This window comes from Convolutriloba macropyga, chromosome 6 (genome assembly GCF_964194025.1).
Source record: "Convolutriloba macropyga chromosome 6, txConMacr16.3, whole genome shotgun sequence".
NCBI lineage: Eukaryota > Metazoa > Xenacoelomorpha > Acoela > Convolutidae > Convolutriloba > Convolutriloba macropyga.
The window spans coordinates 50735090-50752399 of NC_134473.1; the positions used below are offsets into that span (position 1 = coordinate 50735090).

The 17310-nt window shown below is 33.9% G+C and overlaps 1 protein-coding gene across 1 annotated transcript in view; it reads left to right on the top strand.

The window, feature by feature from the left end:
- LOC142341338 (uncharacterized) overlaps positions 1 to 17310 on the top strand; it is a 165901-nt gene that overhangs the window by 72368 nt on the left and 76223 nt on the right. The gene's annotated exons all lie outside the window — the stretch shown is intronic.

Genomic DNA, 17310 nt, shown 5'->3' on the forward strand with positions numbered 1-17310 from the left:
TTCTATAGAGCTTTGCACTGATACAGGAGATTTGGTTCCTTTTTTGGGAACAAATAAAGTCATTATAACTTTACAATTCAAAAAATTTTCCGACTAGCATGGATTCTTATTATGCCAATCAGGTAACATCTTTACCACATTTCTCCGGACCATATAGAAAAAGAGGAATTGGGTGCTGGGCTTTAGCTGCGGTAATTCGACGCGTTGCTTTACCACTGGCTCAACGGTTTATTCTACCAGCTGCAAATTGGATCGAGGAAGAGTTTTTACAACAGGGCGTTCCCGAACTTGTAGATATAGTCTCACAGAAAAAATCAACAAAAAACTTGAAAAACACAGTATCAAACACCATCAAAAAACAAACAGGAGGGGGAGCGCGGCAACAGCGACAATTGCAAAAACAACCCAGAAGACAAACTCCAAGAGCCACTCAAACAAATTGACAAAAAAGAGCAAAAAAACTTATTCATTTCTGTGTCGTGATCTCCAAAAAGAAGTCGATCTGATTTTTTCGCAAAGGTGAAAGATGATCGCTATTTTCTTACCAGCAGAGGCAACTCATAGTTCCCTCGATCTGTTTGAAAACCATTCCTCTTAGTATTGTTTAGTATTGTTTAATGGAAGTTTTTGTCAAAAACTGGGCTCGGTGGTCCAACGGTCCAATGTTGGAATTTGAATTCGCTGGCGACAGAAATATCTTAATTGATTTACAAAAAATTTTCTTGAGGTCAGATGTAAAATTATTTAATCAACGGACGCAAATTTAAAATATGACGAAACAATTGCTGCAGATCTGACTAAAACTGACGATCCAAACTTTTGCAATAATGTGATGCATTCTTTGTTCTCTGACTGTACAGTTTCAACCAACGGACAAAAATATCAAATGCAAAGGGAAATTACGCCCTCAAAAGTATAATTGAGACAGAGTTTTCTTTTAACAAAGCCGCAAAAAAACGTGGTTGGTTTGTCAAGCTACTTGTATGAGGAAAACACGGGAGCCTTACCAACTGCTGAAGTAAATAGAATGAAAACTTTAGTCAGGCAGTCAAACGAATGCATGTTTTACGTAAAGGCTGCAGTCAATTTTTTCACATGTGACAGACATCTACTGAGTGATGTAACACTTCTGATTGTTTTTAGAAGATCAATTGATGATTTTGTGATTATGTCAGATGATGCCGCTAAGCATTATAAAGTGAAAATTGTCGAAACAGATTTGTATGTGCGCATAATGACTTTGAATTTTGCTTACTAGCTGAGCGTCTCATCCATAATTTGAAACCCGTACAAAATCATTTTTGGTTTCTACTGGTCTTCTATGTTGGAAACAAGAAGACAGTTTTGCAAGGGAACCAATCCCACGATTAGCAATGTGTCTGAACACAAACGACGCTTTTCTTGGTAACAACAGACAGAATCTATTTCATTTCCGCAAATTTGATTTGGAACAGATTAAGATCTAACCAAATGGAATGCCAGTCGCAGACAGCGCAATATCAACAAATGATGATAAGCGTCTTTACTTCAATACAATATTAGGTTTAGCCTAAATCGACAATGGTCATGGCATAAATTTTATTATGGTTTTTGATTTGACTAGTACTCAACAAACTTCCCAAGTTTTTTTTGCGTCCCGAGCAACAAATTGCTCAATTTCAGTCGAGCTGAAGTTTTCGGCTGCCTTGCCCAACAACATCGAAATATTCATTATTGGAGAAAAAGCTAGCACAATTTTCGTGAATTCTGCGTGCTGGGTTTCCAAAAATCACAATTTATCCAATTAGCAAAAACTGGGCTTGTTGGATAAATGCTAGATTTGTCCAAAAAAGTCCAAAATATTACCAACGATGCTCATTTGTACGCTCAGCACTTGAGTTCTCTTCATGGGCTTCCCGTCTTCGGTGACAAACTCCAACCGCAAGAGACACCAACGGAATCAGATTTCGGTGGAAATCTTCAAAATTTCGAAGTTTTTAACAACAGCGACGCTGTAGTGAGCACAGACCTTGCTAGATTCATTTTATCGGAAAAACCTCGGATCGAAAACTTGGTGCAAGAAAAGTTATTAAACAGACCTCAAAAATTCAGTTTTGTGTAAAAGTTTGATTGCTTGAACCTCATCGAAGGAAAGAAGATGGCTCTACTGACGACGAGCCTATTGAAAATTACGCAAACTCACTCATGACACCAGTTCTCAATGAAAGAATTTCAGACGAAACGTACTGAACTATGATGGATAAAATATTAAGATTATTGTCAACATTTGCGTCCTCAGGAAATGGCTGGATCTTGGAAAAAGTTTTTAAATTGGACGAAAAATTTGCACGCTATAGACCAGTCAATGGCTCCTCCTATTTAGCTCTGCCCATGAAAGTAGCCATTTGCCGTGGTCTTCTCAGTACAAGGAATCCCAACGATCAAAGCTGTTTCAAGTACTGCTACATTGCAGCTTATCATTTGCACAACAACATCAGCCTGGAACGTGACGGTTGAAATTCTAATACTGAGAGATCAGCAGACAAGTACAGCAACCCAAATCTTCAACAACCCTTGGGTGTTTTTGAAATGCCTATTGGTTTCGACGACATGAAGGAGCTTGAGTCATCAAACAATGTCCAGGTGAACAATGTCTTTGACTATGAGTAAGGTCAGCTCTATCCTCTCCGAGCTTCCAACTACGAGTCTTCAGTTGTGATGGACCTCCCTCTCCTTTAACAATGTGACTAGTATCATTACGTACAAATAACAGACTTGATGAAAGTTGTCTGCTATGTGCAGGAGATCGTGTTTCGATTTCGCTATCGACTCTGTCGTAACTGTTTTTGATTGTGCAGAGACGGACTTTAAAGCTACAAACTACGTTTAGAGACATGATCCATGATTGCACCAGCTGTTGTTAGCATGCCATCTCCGGATCAAAGTAAGTAAAATTTTTCAAAATTTTTGTGTACTTGGTTTATACCTCTGGTAATATACTTGGGTTCTGAATCTTTTCTACGACCAGATGCGAGTTGTGCGGGTTGCAGTAACACAGCATCTACACGCGCTCTCGAAACACATGAGCTCTGTAGCTTTGCATTAACAGTCATTGATAATCAATCTACTACCCCAGTTTACCATCATGTAGATAGTTCGGAAGACTGCGTGAAAAACTTTGTTCGAATGCTACACGGCGCAGCAAGAGATATCCACAAACAGAAGAACAGACACCCTCTTTTAGAAGTAACAGAAACTTGCTGAAAAAAGTCAAGTGAAACAATGCTAGATTTGTGAGAAATATTTTGATGTAGATGATGACCGAGAAAGCACAATTGATTTAGACCACTGTCATTTTATCGGTAAACTCCTTGGTTGGGCTCATGAGAAATGCAACCGAGTTCGTCGCTACGGTATTTATATTCGAGTTTTTGGGCACAATATTGAAAACTACGACTTACATCGTATTTGCTTAGCGCTCAATGAATGCGAACCAACAACCACCGTTCAAACCATTCCAGCAATTAACAAAAATTAATCTCTATAAAATTTAGCGTTTTGATTGAAACTATCACGACGGATGAAGATAAATACAACAAAATCTACAGAAACTTGCGGTTTATTGACTCCTTGGAAAAAATTAACCGGATTTCTGCCAACCGATCAATTTGGTATTCTCAATTCGATGTTCCCCGGAATTTCTGATATACATTTAGAGCTGTTGAAACAAAAAGTTCATTGTCCGTACTCGAATGTAAGTGTTAGAAGCAAATGTTTAGACACAGCATTACCACTGCTCAAACATTGGCGTGGCACTCTCAAGTGATGCAGTTTCAATAAATGAAACAGATTTAGAACATGCACAAAAAGTGTGGGAGATCTTACACTGTAGTACTTCAGGACAATCAAGATGGATATCTGAAATTGAACTGTTCGTTGTTTGCATTCATGTGCGAGTTTCGTCTACAGTTGAGTTTTGAAACATACAAGTTGAATTGTATGCACTTTTGTACTTTACCAAACATAGCCAAGGAGGCGTAATTGTGATATTGTAAAATTGAAGGTGAACTTATGACTGAGCTGGAGCAGTTGGATCTCATAGAGCCAATTGTTGGTGGAGGAGGTACGTATGTGTAAGAGGAGACACGATTCGTTGCAAACAAAAGCTATATCGATAATTAGGATGCATCCAAGGAGTAGTTTTTTGGTTTTTGTGTAGATGCAAACAACCTCTTGGGCGGTGTCATGCAGGTAGAAAAATTACCAATTGCAGAATATATTTTAAAGCCAGATGTTCAATTGGGCGAAATCATGAATACGCCGGACGATGCTCAAGTGGCGAACTTTGTTGAAATAGGCTTGTAATACCCCACCCACTTGCTTGATGACCATCGTGGTTTTCCCTTAGCTCCCACAAAAGATTTCGTTGAGGACGCGTGGTTGGGTGACTACCAAATAGAGTTGAAAGAACACCATAATTTACCTACCTCAAAATTGAAGAAGTTGCTGCAGTCTTTGTTCGACAAAGAAAAAAATAAGTTGTTCTATACAAACTGTTGGAACTCTACGTGGATCTTGGCCTCATGAAAAAAAGTATATAGAGTGCTACAATTTAGACCAGAACAGTGGTTTGCTCCCTACATTTCATTAAATAGTCAAAGTTGTGAGTCAAAACGCCGCCAAAACAATATAGTTATCAGCCGTGATGCCAAGTCCACCTTTTCAACTATATCAAAATTCGAATTTGAGCGATATTTCATATCTGGAGAAAACTTAGCCGCACTATCGACTCGTGGCAAAAAATCTATTGGAATAAACCAACAAAAGTAGGCGCTTCAATTTTGGACTTGGCAAAACGTCAGATGTACTATTTTCATTTTAATCTTATGCGACCCAACTGTGAGTGTCGTCTTCCATACAGCGACAAAGACAGCTTACTTTATTCAATCGAGTGCTCAAATTTTTAAAGTGATTTCTCCCAAAAACCTCGAGCCGTGAATGACTGTTTTGACTTTTCGAACTATCCAACCAGCCACTTCTTATTCAATGAGCGAAACAAACGAATAGTGTTGAAGTTAAAAGACGAGTTCGCCGGTGACTGCATCACAGATTTCGTTTGTCTGAAACCGAAGCTCTATTCGATTTTGTCAAAAAGTAAGATATCCTATTTGTTTTTTTTTTTACCATTTTGTAAATTCTATTGTTTATGAATAAAGTGGGTTAGTAATCGTAAAAATTGTTAGCTATATTTAAAATTAACATAGGGTGTTAGTAAACAATATGCCTCTCTTTTCAGGCCGCTGAAAACTCTCTGCCAAAGGGGTCACCCGGGCTGCACAACGTCGTTTGCGTCATGAGGACTTCCTACAAACGTTTAACACTGGCAACGTCGTCAGATCCGAAAACACACGAATAGAATCGGATCATCTTGTTCTCTTGTTCTGCAGACCGTCTCTTCGAATAAAATCTGTCTGTCAGAGCGGTCGACAACAAGCAGTTTATAAGAGCAGACGGCGTTCATACTCTCCCATTTGGACACTATGAAGCTCTAGACTGTGGAATTGATGATATTGACTGAGATAACGCAGATGTTGAATGGGATCACAGCAGTTTCGATTCATATCTGTGTTTGAGTTCCGATCCAGAATGGGATAATGATTTTGTTGTCTCACAAATATCCTCAACTACTACATAAAGTGTCGCACATTGCTCTTGGCAGCCACCGAACCCAGGATTTGCTGCAGCCCAAGCAGTAACAGAATTGAAAATCGAAAGTAATAGTTTGATTGATTTCAACGCCAGTTCTGACGAAAAAAACAGTGCCAGTAACCCATTCATAAAGTTTGAGGCCGAAGAAGTCAGCAGTAGTGATAATGAAGAGTCACTTTAAAACAAAGACAAAATTAAAAAGTTTTAAAACAAAGATAATTATTTCAAACAGTTAACCGCCGCTTTTTGTTAATAGTTTTCCGGCAAAAATCCCTTAATCTGCTGTTTTTGTAATTATTAGAAAAGAATGTTGTTGTACAGTTGTGTGTTCAAATTTGTTTAAAAAACAACTGTACAACAGTTGGGTGTTTACATTTGCCCAGACTTGGTGTTTATATTTGAACAGTTTCTTTCCTTGTTTGTGCCTAGCTTTCTATGTATTATTTTCGGTGTAGAATTGAATTGTTTATTACTTCGTTTTATAGCTTTTTTTGGGTTTAACATTGCGTAAACTCTTAATCCCTCCCTGTATGGGATAACCCACTATCCTCACATGTTTAAGTACGGAATGATAACCCCCTTCTCTCTATGCCCCTATTTCATACTATTAACGTAGACTCTACTAACGTCGAGGTGTCAGCGCTAAAAAGCCTAAAATTATTTAAGATTGGCATTGAATGCGTTGAATTCATGTAAGATCAACTCTTGAGCGTAGCTCTTACATAAATTCAGCGCATTCAACGCCAACGTTACATATTTTTGTTGGATGAAGCGTACATTTTACACTTTTATCGTTGAATTTAGCGTAGACCTTGCTTATTTTGCGTTGAATTTAGCGTAGATTTTACATAATTTTAACGTAGGGTACGTGGGGCGTTAAGTTGGGGGTGCACGTATGGGGACTATAGGGATGCGTTGGACTGTGGAATGGGGTAGGTAGGCGCAATTTCCTTGCGGTTGTTTTTAAAAAAACAAGAAACCGGTTGCGAGCAAGAGAAACTGGGAAGAGTTGAAAGAAATGTAGGGCACAAATTGAAATAAAATCGAAAAAAATCTACGCTAATTTCAACTCAAATTTATGTAAAATCCACGCTTAGAATCGCCAAAATTATGTGAAACGTGATGTTGCAGTCCGATTTAAAAAGAGTGCTGTTCGTAAGATAACTAAGGTCGTGGCACAGTGGGAGAAGAGGCGATAAGTAAGCAGGGGTACATTGGTTCGAGTCGCATACGCAGAGGTCTTTGCGCTGATTTTTTTGTAAAATCAACGCTAAATTCAAAAATCCAACAATATGTAAGATCGACGCTAAATTTAACGCAAAATTATGTAAGATAAGCGGTAAATATCGTTGACTGGTCGAAAAATTCACCGCGTGTTTCTTACATATTTTTTGCGCTGAATGCCTTGAATTTAAAGACGTAAATTCAATGCATTCAACGCAAAATTATGTAAGAAAGTTGCAGAGAATTTTCCGACTTGTCAACGCTAGTTACCGCTGATCTTGCGTAACTTTGGCTAAATTCTTCGGCCCGGGCAACTATTTTTCTCTCACAACCAGTGTTGCATTACATTAAATTGACAAAGGTTTTTGATTTTTTAGTTTGAAAAACCATCTTTATTTCATTGAATCAATCCAATCAATCTGTTCTTTGAACGTACAATTAGCTTAAAAGCGATTATTTTGTCTGGAAAAATACAGGACTTACCACATTATATTAGTACTACTCAATTATTCCACTTTCTGATAAATTTTTGTCTACAGACCATACACATTGGTTAACAGAAATATCAAACTGAGGTTCAGACATTCAAGCAAAAACGGTTAACATAAGTTTTTGAATAGGGGAAACAACTTATATTACCTGCAAACAAATGCCACCAAACTCAGGAGAAATGGACTGTAGACAAAACTGAACCTTACTTAAATGCCATAGTCAAAGAAATAAAAGCAAATGCCTGCGGAGACTCGATTAATTTACCTGACAAAGCAGCCAAAAGAAAGAGTTAGAGAAAGCAATGGGCGAAAACTATTATCTATTAACAGAAAACATCTTTGTTACCAGAGAAACAAAACACACCAAACCCTATAAATACCTTCTTTTTTTTTGCATATGATCCTCGAGCTCATATTTTATCGCTAAATATATTTCAGATCATTGTTCCTTTTTCCTGGAAAATTCCGAAAACTTATCAACGGAGTCAATTCTGAGGAACCAAAGTCCAGAATCTGGCAAAAGTTAAAAACCATTCAATTGCGATTGAAAATTAATTTTGTCGTGAGTCAAAATTTATCTCAGCAGCTGATTCAAAACTATAGAATTGAGTCCGCCGATAAACTTGTCTATGTACGAGCTAATCAAAACAGTTTCTTCGCTGTTATGTTTCAAAAATACGAGTGAAACAAAATCAAAAGTAAGGATCAACATTAAGGTAAAAAAACCGAACTGCAAATAAAACTGGACTCTACAATCAAAACTTAAAACAGCTGAAAGTGAGTGTGGGTACTAATAACAACGACAGAAAATAAAAAAATTACAAATTACAAATTAGAGAAATTTGAGGTTTTATCTGAAATAAGTTGAAGTGGAAGCGTTCTGGAAGTTCTAATATAACAAAACGGCAGCATAATTAATCATAAAATCCCAATTGGTAATGAAAACCTTTTTTAACACTTTTTTGCGAAAGAGCAATTGCAGAAAATTTCATCAAAGCTCTATATTTCTATACAAAGTTTATGTTTGTTTATAATTCCATAAGGCAAAGAAAATAAAAAAGTGAAGACTATATGGAAATAAATCATTTATTTTAATGAACAATAGTGTTTGCGACCTCTTCTTTTTTGATAACTAACTCAAAGTAGCAAAGACGATACCACCATATAAGAGCCACACATTTTGAGCACCAAACAGCTCACGACCACTTTCAATTTTAGCAACAATTGGCAGAAATTTAAAATGTTTTTTTTAAACCATAAGGTCACTTCCTTAATCACGTCAAGCTTTTCACTGAAAAACAGTCAGGACACTTCAGGCAAAAAGAAGTGCATTTGCTAACTTAGAAATTGCTGAGAGCACTTTTTTATCAGAAAAAATTGACGCAGTGAATAGGAATTGTGGTCTAGTCTACAAATTTATTGATTTCTAAATCGCGGGACGTAAACAGTATATAAAATCAGAATTTTTTCTCCACCAGCCAGCTGAAATTTGTTAAGGGCTTCCTCAAAAAAATTCTTTGAGCCAGCCTCCTTCAAAAACTTACATCAATGACCTGAAACTCAAAAATCCTAAAAATACAAACGTTTCTTTTTTCAGATCTATTTTCAGTGTAATTTAAACAAAAAACGCTAAAAATCAAACACTGAAGAGCATCATTTTTTTAGTAGAACAGTAAAGTGACTAAAGGCATTTAAATTTAATGTGAACGCTAGAAACGAAATCATTCAACTTCAGAAAACATTCAAGATGAAGTTCAGAAAACATCTAAGAGTAGCCATTGATAACAAATTGTTTCTCAGAACACATAAAAATTTCGAAAACAGATGCAATTCTCTTTTGTCTTTTCCGAAAATTTTTATACTCGACAACAAATATTGTTAGTTTTTAGTTCAGATGGAGAATTGGTCTTGCAATTTGATATCCTAACATATGGGACTGCAAGAGTGCTGAAATGCAAATAGTAAACTCATCGACAAATTAGCTCAAACTCGATAGAATCACGGGTATAATTTCTGTTTAGTACGAATTGCCTTTGCCATGAAATGACTTTTTGTGTGAAATGACTAAACTGATATCTAAAACTTCAATTTTCACCTTTTTTGTTGTTTTGAATTTGTTTTCTTCAGCTTAAACCAAAAAATTTGTGTTTTCGTTATTTTGATTTTGTAATTTCTCTTGTAATTTTTTTCCACTTAAGAGACAATTACAGACAGATCAGTAATTCTAATTATGATCTCACTGTTGCTGTTATTGTTATTTATTATTATTGTTACTATTGTTATTATTATTATTATTATTATTATTATTATTATTATTAATATTATTATTATTATCATTATTATTATTATTATTTATTAATTGCTCTCAAACGAAGTTTGTTGCAATTGTATTAGTCCTGTCGGTCTTTTTTTATGCGTCTGACGCTTTTGACTTTTCGTCCTCAAAACGGGATAAACAGGTAGCGCCCAGCGGGCATTAAGTGATCTTACAGCCTTTAAGCTCTGTTTCAGCTCACACTGTTTTGGAGACTCATACTTATACTTATGGTGTGAAGGGCGGTTCTTAGAGGTTGAAGACACTCTCACTGTTGACCCCCCTATTGCCCCTCACCGCGCTGTTGCCCCCACCCCAGTGTTGCCCCCCCTGAATCAACCCCGGGTGCACCCCCCCCTTCCGCGGCTAGCTACTGACGAACAACCGCTTGCTAAAAACGCAAACTTATACTATTTTGCACTTTTTTCAAGCTTTTTGCAAATTTTTGACATTTGTTGATTTTTATCAGCCCTAGGTGTCAAGGAACCTCCTTTAGGTTTTATAAATAGGTTACTGAGTAGTTTCTAGTTGTAATGGAATGGTTTCAACATTTTACCATCACGAATTTTAGCTTTTTTTTTTTACAAAACGTGCAATTTTTTAAAATTTTTTGACATTTTTTCCTTATGGAGGTCTTTCCAGGCCCAGGGGCCAGAAAACATCCTATAAGGTTTCATAATAAGTTACTGACATAATTTTAATGGTAATGGAATAGTTTTTCAACTTTTTAATGTCACAAATTTCAGCTATTTTTTGATAAAACTTTTTTTTTAAGTTTGTTTTGAATTTTTGTTGTCGTTATTTAATTTTTTCAGCCTTAAGAGCCAAGTAACCTCCTCTAGGGATTGCAAATATGTTTTTGAATAATTTTCAGATTAAATGGATTGTCTTGCAGTATGTTGACATCACAAATTTTAGCATATTTTTGATATTTTTTGCCATTTTTTTTCAATTTTTTAACATTCATTGTCATTATTCAGATTTTTTGAGCCTCAAGGGTCAAAAAAGCCTACGCTAGGGTTTGATAATAACTTATTGGAAAATTTTTGTTTGTCATGGATCAATTTTCAAATTTTCACTATCCAATTTTAGCAATTTTTCTTTAAAAATTGAAATTTTTTTGAAGTTTTTTGAAATTTTTGGGTCATTTTTTAGGTTGCTCTGGTCTCAAGGGCCTTAGAACTTCCTCTAGGGTTTGATAATATGTTACTGCATAGTTGGTAGATGAAATGGAATGTTCTTGGAGATTTTAATATCACGAAATTAATCAGTTTTTAAAAAGTATTTGCAATTTTTTCATGTTTTTGAATTTTTTCCGGCAACAGAGGCCCTGGGACCTCCTCCAAGGTTTGATAATAAGCTGCTGCGTAGTTTGTAGAGATAATGGAATTGTGATCGACAGTTTTTATGGCTTCAGTTTTAGCAATTTTTAAAAACTCTAAAACTTTTAGTTTTAAATTAATAAAATTTAAACTTTTCAAATTTTCATGTTCCAAGCGTATGGATCTTTAAGAGCCAGTGAAACTATTTCAGGCTTGAAACAGGGATACTGTATAGTTTCTTGAGACAATGAAATAGTTTTAAAGTTTTTAATGTGTTGAATTTTAGCAGGATTTTGTTAAAATTTGCAATTGTTGAATGTTTTTGTCCTTTTCTGAGTTTAACTATCATTACTGGCCAACAAAGTTTTTCAAGTCTTGCAGATGGGTTACTTGACGTAACTCGGGAGATAAAAAATAGTTTTGAACATTTGCACTGAAAAACATGGAAGCTTTTCTTTTAAATTTTGCAATATTTTGCAATTTTTTTAAATATCAGTTTTTTATTTGATTTGTTTACTAACAAAGCTAGAAAACTAAAAGTTGAAGAGTCGAATCAAACTATCGCTAGGTTCAATAAACCGTGGCTAACTACTGACGAAGCCAACCGCTCGCCGGTCGTTCGAGAGCAATTCGCCCGACGTTAGTCGGTTTGATAATAAGCTGCTGCGTAGTTTGTAGAGATAATGGAATTGTGATCGAAAGTTTTTATGACTTCATTTTTAGCAATTTTTAAAAACTCTAAAACTTTTAGTTTTAAATTAATAAAATTTAAATTTTTCAAATTTTCATGTTCCAAGCGTATGGATCTTTATGAGCCAGTGAAACTATTTCAGGCTTGAAACAGGGATACTTCATAGTTTCTTGAGACAATGAAATAGTTTTAAAGTTTTTAATGTGTTGAATTTTAGCAAGATTTTGTTAAAATTTGCAATTGTTAAATGTTTTTGTCCTTTTCTGAGTTTAACTATCATTACTGGCCAACAAAGTTTTTCAAGTCTTGCAGATGGGTTACTTGACGTAACTCGGGAGATAAAAAATAGTTTTTAACATTTGCACTGAAAAACATGGAAGCTTTTCTTTTAAATTTTGCAATATTTTGCAATTTTTTTAAATATCAGTTTTTTATTTGATTTGTTTACTAACAAAGCTAGAAAACTAAAAGTTGAAGAGTCGAATCAAACTAGCGCTACGTTCAATAAACCGTGGCTATCTACTGACGAAGCCAACCGCTCGCCGGTCGTTTGAGAGCAATTCGCCCGACGTTAGTCGGTTATGTTATTATTATTATTATTATTATTATTATTATTATTATTATTATTATTGTTACTATTATTATTATTATTATTATTATTATTATTATTATTTTTATTATTATTATTATTATTATTATTATTATTATTATTATTATTATTATTATTATTATTATTGTTTTTAGTATTATTAATACTGTTATATTTACTATTATTATTACTATTTTTATTATTATTATTATTATTATTACTATTATTATTATTATTATTATTACTAATTGCTCCCAAACGAAGTTTGCAGCAATTATATTAGCGCTGTATGTCTCTTTTAATGCAATTTTTCGCTTGATCAATTTTTCGTCTGACGCTTTTAAACGGAATAAACAGTTAGCGCCCTGCGTGCATTAAGTGCTCTAAGAGCTTTTCAGCTCTGTTTTAGCTAAAATTGTTTTGGAGACTTATACTTATGATGTGAAGGGCAGTTCTTAGAGTTTGAAAACACCCCTACTCTTTAACCACCCCACTATTACCCCGATACCCCCGCCAAGCTGTTTCCCCTTCACTGTTGCCCACAACCCTCTCCAACCACCTCCCTCCCCATCAGCCCTCGATGTACCCCCCCCCCCCCCCGTGGCTACGTTGCAATTTTTTTTTACTAATTCTCATATTTTATCAAGCTTTTTGAAAATTCTAGTCACTTTTTGAGTTGCTTCAGTGCTAGGTATCAAGGAGCTTCCTCTTGGGTTTCATAATAGGTTACTGCATAGTTCGTAGTGGTAGTGGTATGCCTTCAATTTTTGACATCAAGAATTTCAGCAGTTTTTGACAAAATATGCAATTTTTTCAATTATTTAGTCATTTTTTCTCATTATTCATGTCCTTTCGGACGCAGGGCCCAGAAAACATTGGTAGGGTTTTGATAATAAGTTAATGAAGGAATTTTATTTGCCATGGAATGGCTTTCAAAAAATTATTTTAATGTGTCATATTGTAGCGATGTTTTTTTAAAACAAAAAGACTTGCATTTTTTCAAGATTTTTGGAAGTTTTTGTCGGTTTTTAGGTTTCTCCAGCCTCAAGAGCCACATAACTTTCTCTAGGTTTTGAAAATAAGTTACTGCATAGTTCATAGATGTAATGGAATGCTTTTCAAGATTTTAATGTCACGAATTTAAGCAGTTTTTTAAAAGGTTAGCATTTTTTTCTTGTTTTGGAATTTTTTCCGGGACAACTGGGCCCTGGGACCTCCTCTAAGGTTTGAGAATAAGCAGTTGCGTAGTTTCCGGTGTTAAGGGAATGGTTATTTATATTTCAATGATTCCAGTTTCAGCATTTTTGTGATAGAATTTAATTTTTTTTCAAATTTTTTGAAACTTATTATCATATTCCATGTTTATGGATCTCCCTGAGCAATTGAAACTATTTAAAGGTTGAAATCTCTATCCTGATTAGTCTCTTGAAACAATGAATTTGTTTTAAAGATTTTAATATTTTGAATTCTAGCAAGATTTTGTTAAAATTTGCATTGTTTTCAAAATTTTTCAAAACTTCTGACCTCTTCCGAGTTTAACGATCATTACCGGCCAATCCATCGTTTCAAGTCTTGCAGTTTCATTAATTTTTTTTACTTTTAGATTTATTTTTAATTTTGTAATTTTTGCAATTTTTTATAATATCATTTTTTAATTTATTTACTAAAAGGTCTAGTAAAATAAATATTGCGGATTCGAATGAAGCTAAAGCTAGCCTCAATAAACTGTGGCTAGCTACAGACGAAGCCAACCACTCGAAGGTTGTTTGAGAGCAGTTTTCCCGACGTTAGTTGGTTATTTTCATTATTATTATTTTAATTCCCTTTATTATTACTATTATTATTACTATTATTATTATTATTATTATTATTATTATTTTTTATTATAATTATAATTATTATTAATATTCATAATATTTTTATTATTATGAATATTTTTTACTATTACTATTATTATTGTTATTCTATTGGTATTATTATTATTATTATTATAATAAATTATTATTATTATTATTATTATTATTATTATTATCATTATTATTATTATTATTATTATTATTATTATTATTATTATTATTATTATTATTATTATTATTATTATTATTATTATTATTATTATTATTTTATTACTAAATGCTCTCAAACGAAGTTTGTAGCAATTATACTAAACCTCCCGCTGTTTTTTTAATATTTCGACTTTTCGCTTGACCGATTTTTTAACTGACGCTTTTAACTTTTGCTCCTCAAAAACGGGATAAACAGGTAGCGCCCAGCGGGCATTAAGTGCTCTTCCAACCATTCAGCTATGTTTCAGCCTAAACAGTTTTGGAGACTTTTTTATGCTTTGAAGTGCGGTTCTTAGAGTTTGAAGACCCCTCCACTGTTGACAACCCCCCCCCCCCCCCCCCTCCACTATTGCCCCCAACCCCCGCGTGCTGTTACCCCCACCAACCTACTGTTGTCCACCCAACCCCCCTCTCCCTCCTTCATCAGCCCTCGGTGACCCACCTCTTCCGTTTCTAGCTACTGATGAACAACTGCTCGCTAAAAACACGCAATTTTATACTATTCTGCACAATTTTCCTCAAACTTTTCAAACTTTTTGTCGTATTTTTAGGTTTTTTAGTTTAAAAAACGTAAGAAAGTTCTCTGGGGTTTGAAAAAAGTTTATTGTATAATTTCTAGATGTAAAGGAATGTCTTGCAAGATTTTAACTTCACGAACTTTTAACTTTTTTTGACAAGTTTTGCGATGGAATGTCTTGCAAGATTTTAACTTCACGAATTTTTAACTTTTTCTTGACAAGTTTTGCAATTTTTTTCAATTTTTTGACATTAATTCTTCTTTAGTTTTTTGGGCCCCCAGGTTCAAAAAATCTACATTAGGATTTGATAATAAGTTACTGGAATTTTTTTGTTGGTCATGGTTAATTTTCAACTTTTATTATCACAAATTTAATCAATTTTTCTAAAACTTCCAATTTTTTCTAGTTTTTCTTCTCATTTTATGTCTTTTAGTGTTTTTCTAGCCATAAGAGCCACGGAACTTCTTCTAGGGTTCAATAATATGTTACTGCATGGTTTATAGATGTAATGGAATGTTTTTCAAGATTTGAATGTCACGAATTTAAGCAGCTTTTTAAGGTATTAGCAGTTTTTTCGTGTTTTGGAATTTTTTCCGGGACAACTGGGCCCTGGGACCTCCTCTAAGGTTTGAGAATAAGCAGTTGCGTAGTTTCCGGTGTTAAGGGAATGGTTATTTATATTTCAATGATTCCAGTTTCAGCATTTTTGTGATAGAATTTAATTTTTTTTCAAATTTTTTGAAACTTATTATCATATTCCATGTTTATGGATCTCCCTGAGCAATTGAAACTATTTAAAGGTTGAAATCTCTATCCTGATTAGTCTCTTGAAACAATGAATTTGTTTTAAAGATTTTAATATTTTGAATTCTAGCAAGATTTTGTTAAAATTTGCATTGTTTTCAAAATTTTTCAAAACTTCTGACCTCTTCCGAGTTTAACGATCATTACCGGCCAATCCATCGTTTCAAGTCTTGCAGTTTCATTAATTTTTTTTACTTTTAGATTTATTTTTAATTTTGTAATTTTTGCAATTTTTTATAATATCATTTTTTAATTTATTTACTAAAAGGTCTAGTAAAATAAATATTGCGGATTCGAATGAAGCTAAAGCTAGCCTCAATAAACTGTGGCTAGCTACAGACGAAGCCAACCACTCGAAGGTTGTTTGAGAGCAGTTTTCCCGACGTTAGTTGGTTATTTTCATTATTATTATTTTAATTCCCTTTATTATTACTATTATTATTACTATTATTATTATTATTATTATTATTATTATTTTTTATTATAATTATAATTATTATTAATATTCATAATATTTTTATTATTATGAATATTTTTTACTATTACTATTATTATTGTTATTCTATTGGTATTATTATTATTATTATTATAATAAATTATTATTATTATTATTATTATTATTATTATTATCATTATTATTATTATTATTATTATTATTATTATTATTATTATTATTATTATTATTATTATTATTATTATTATTATTATTATTATTATTATTTTATTACTAAATGCTCTCAAACGAAGTTTGTAGCAATTATACTAAACCTCCCGCTGTTTTTTTAATATTTCGACTTTTCGCTTGACCGATTTTTTAACTGACGCTTTTAACTTTTGCTCCTCAAAAACGGGATAAACAGGTAGCGCCCAGCGGGCATTAAGTGCTCTTCCAACCATTCAGCTATGTTTCAGCCTAAACAGTTTTGGAGACTTTTTTATGCTTTGAAGTGCGGTTCTTAGAGTTTGAAGACCCCTCCACTGTTGACAACCCCCCCCCCCCCTCCACTATTGCCCCCAACCCCCGCGTGCTGTTACCCCCACCAACCTACTGTTGTCCACCCAACCCCCCTCTCCCTCCTTCATCAGCCCTCGGTGACCCACCTCTTCCGTTTCTAGCTACTGATGAACAACTGCTCGCTAAAAACACGCAATTTTATACTATTCTGCACAATTTTCCTCAAACTTTTCAAACTTTTTGTCGTATTTTTAGGTTTTTTAGTTTAAAAAACGTAAGAAAGTTCTCTGGGGTTTGAAAAAAGTTTATTGTATAATTTCTAGATGTAAAGGAATGTCTTGCAAGATTTTAACTTCACGAACTTTTAACTTTTTTTGACAAGTTTTGCGATGGAATGTCTTGCAAGATTTTAACTTCACGAATTTTTAACTTTTTCTTGACAAGTTTTGCAATTTTTTTCAATTTTTTGACATTAATTCTTCTTTAGTTTTTTGGGCCCCCAGGTTCAAAAAATCTACATTAGGATTTGATAATAAGTTACTGGAATTTTTTTGTTGGTCATGGTTAATTTTCAACTTTTATTATCACAAATTTAATCAATTTTTCTAAAACTTCCAATTTTTTCTAGTTTTTCTTCTCATTTTATGT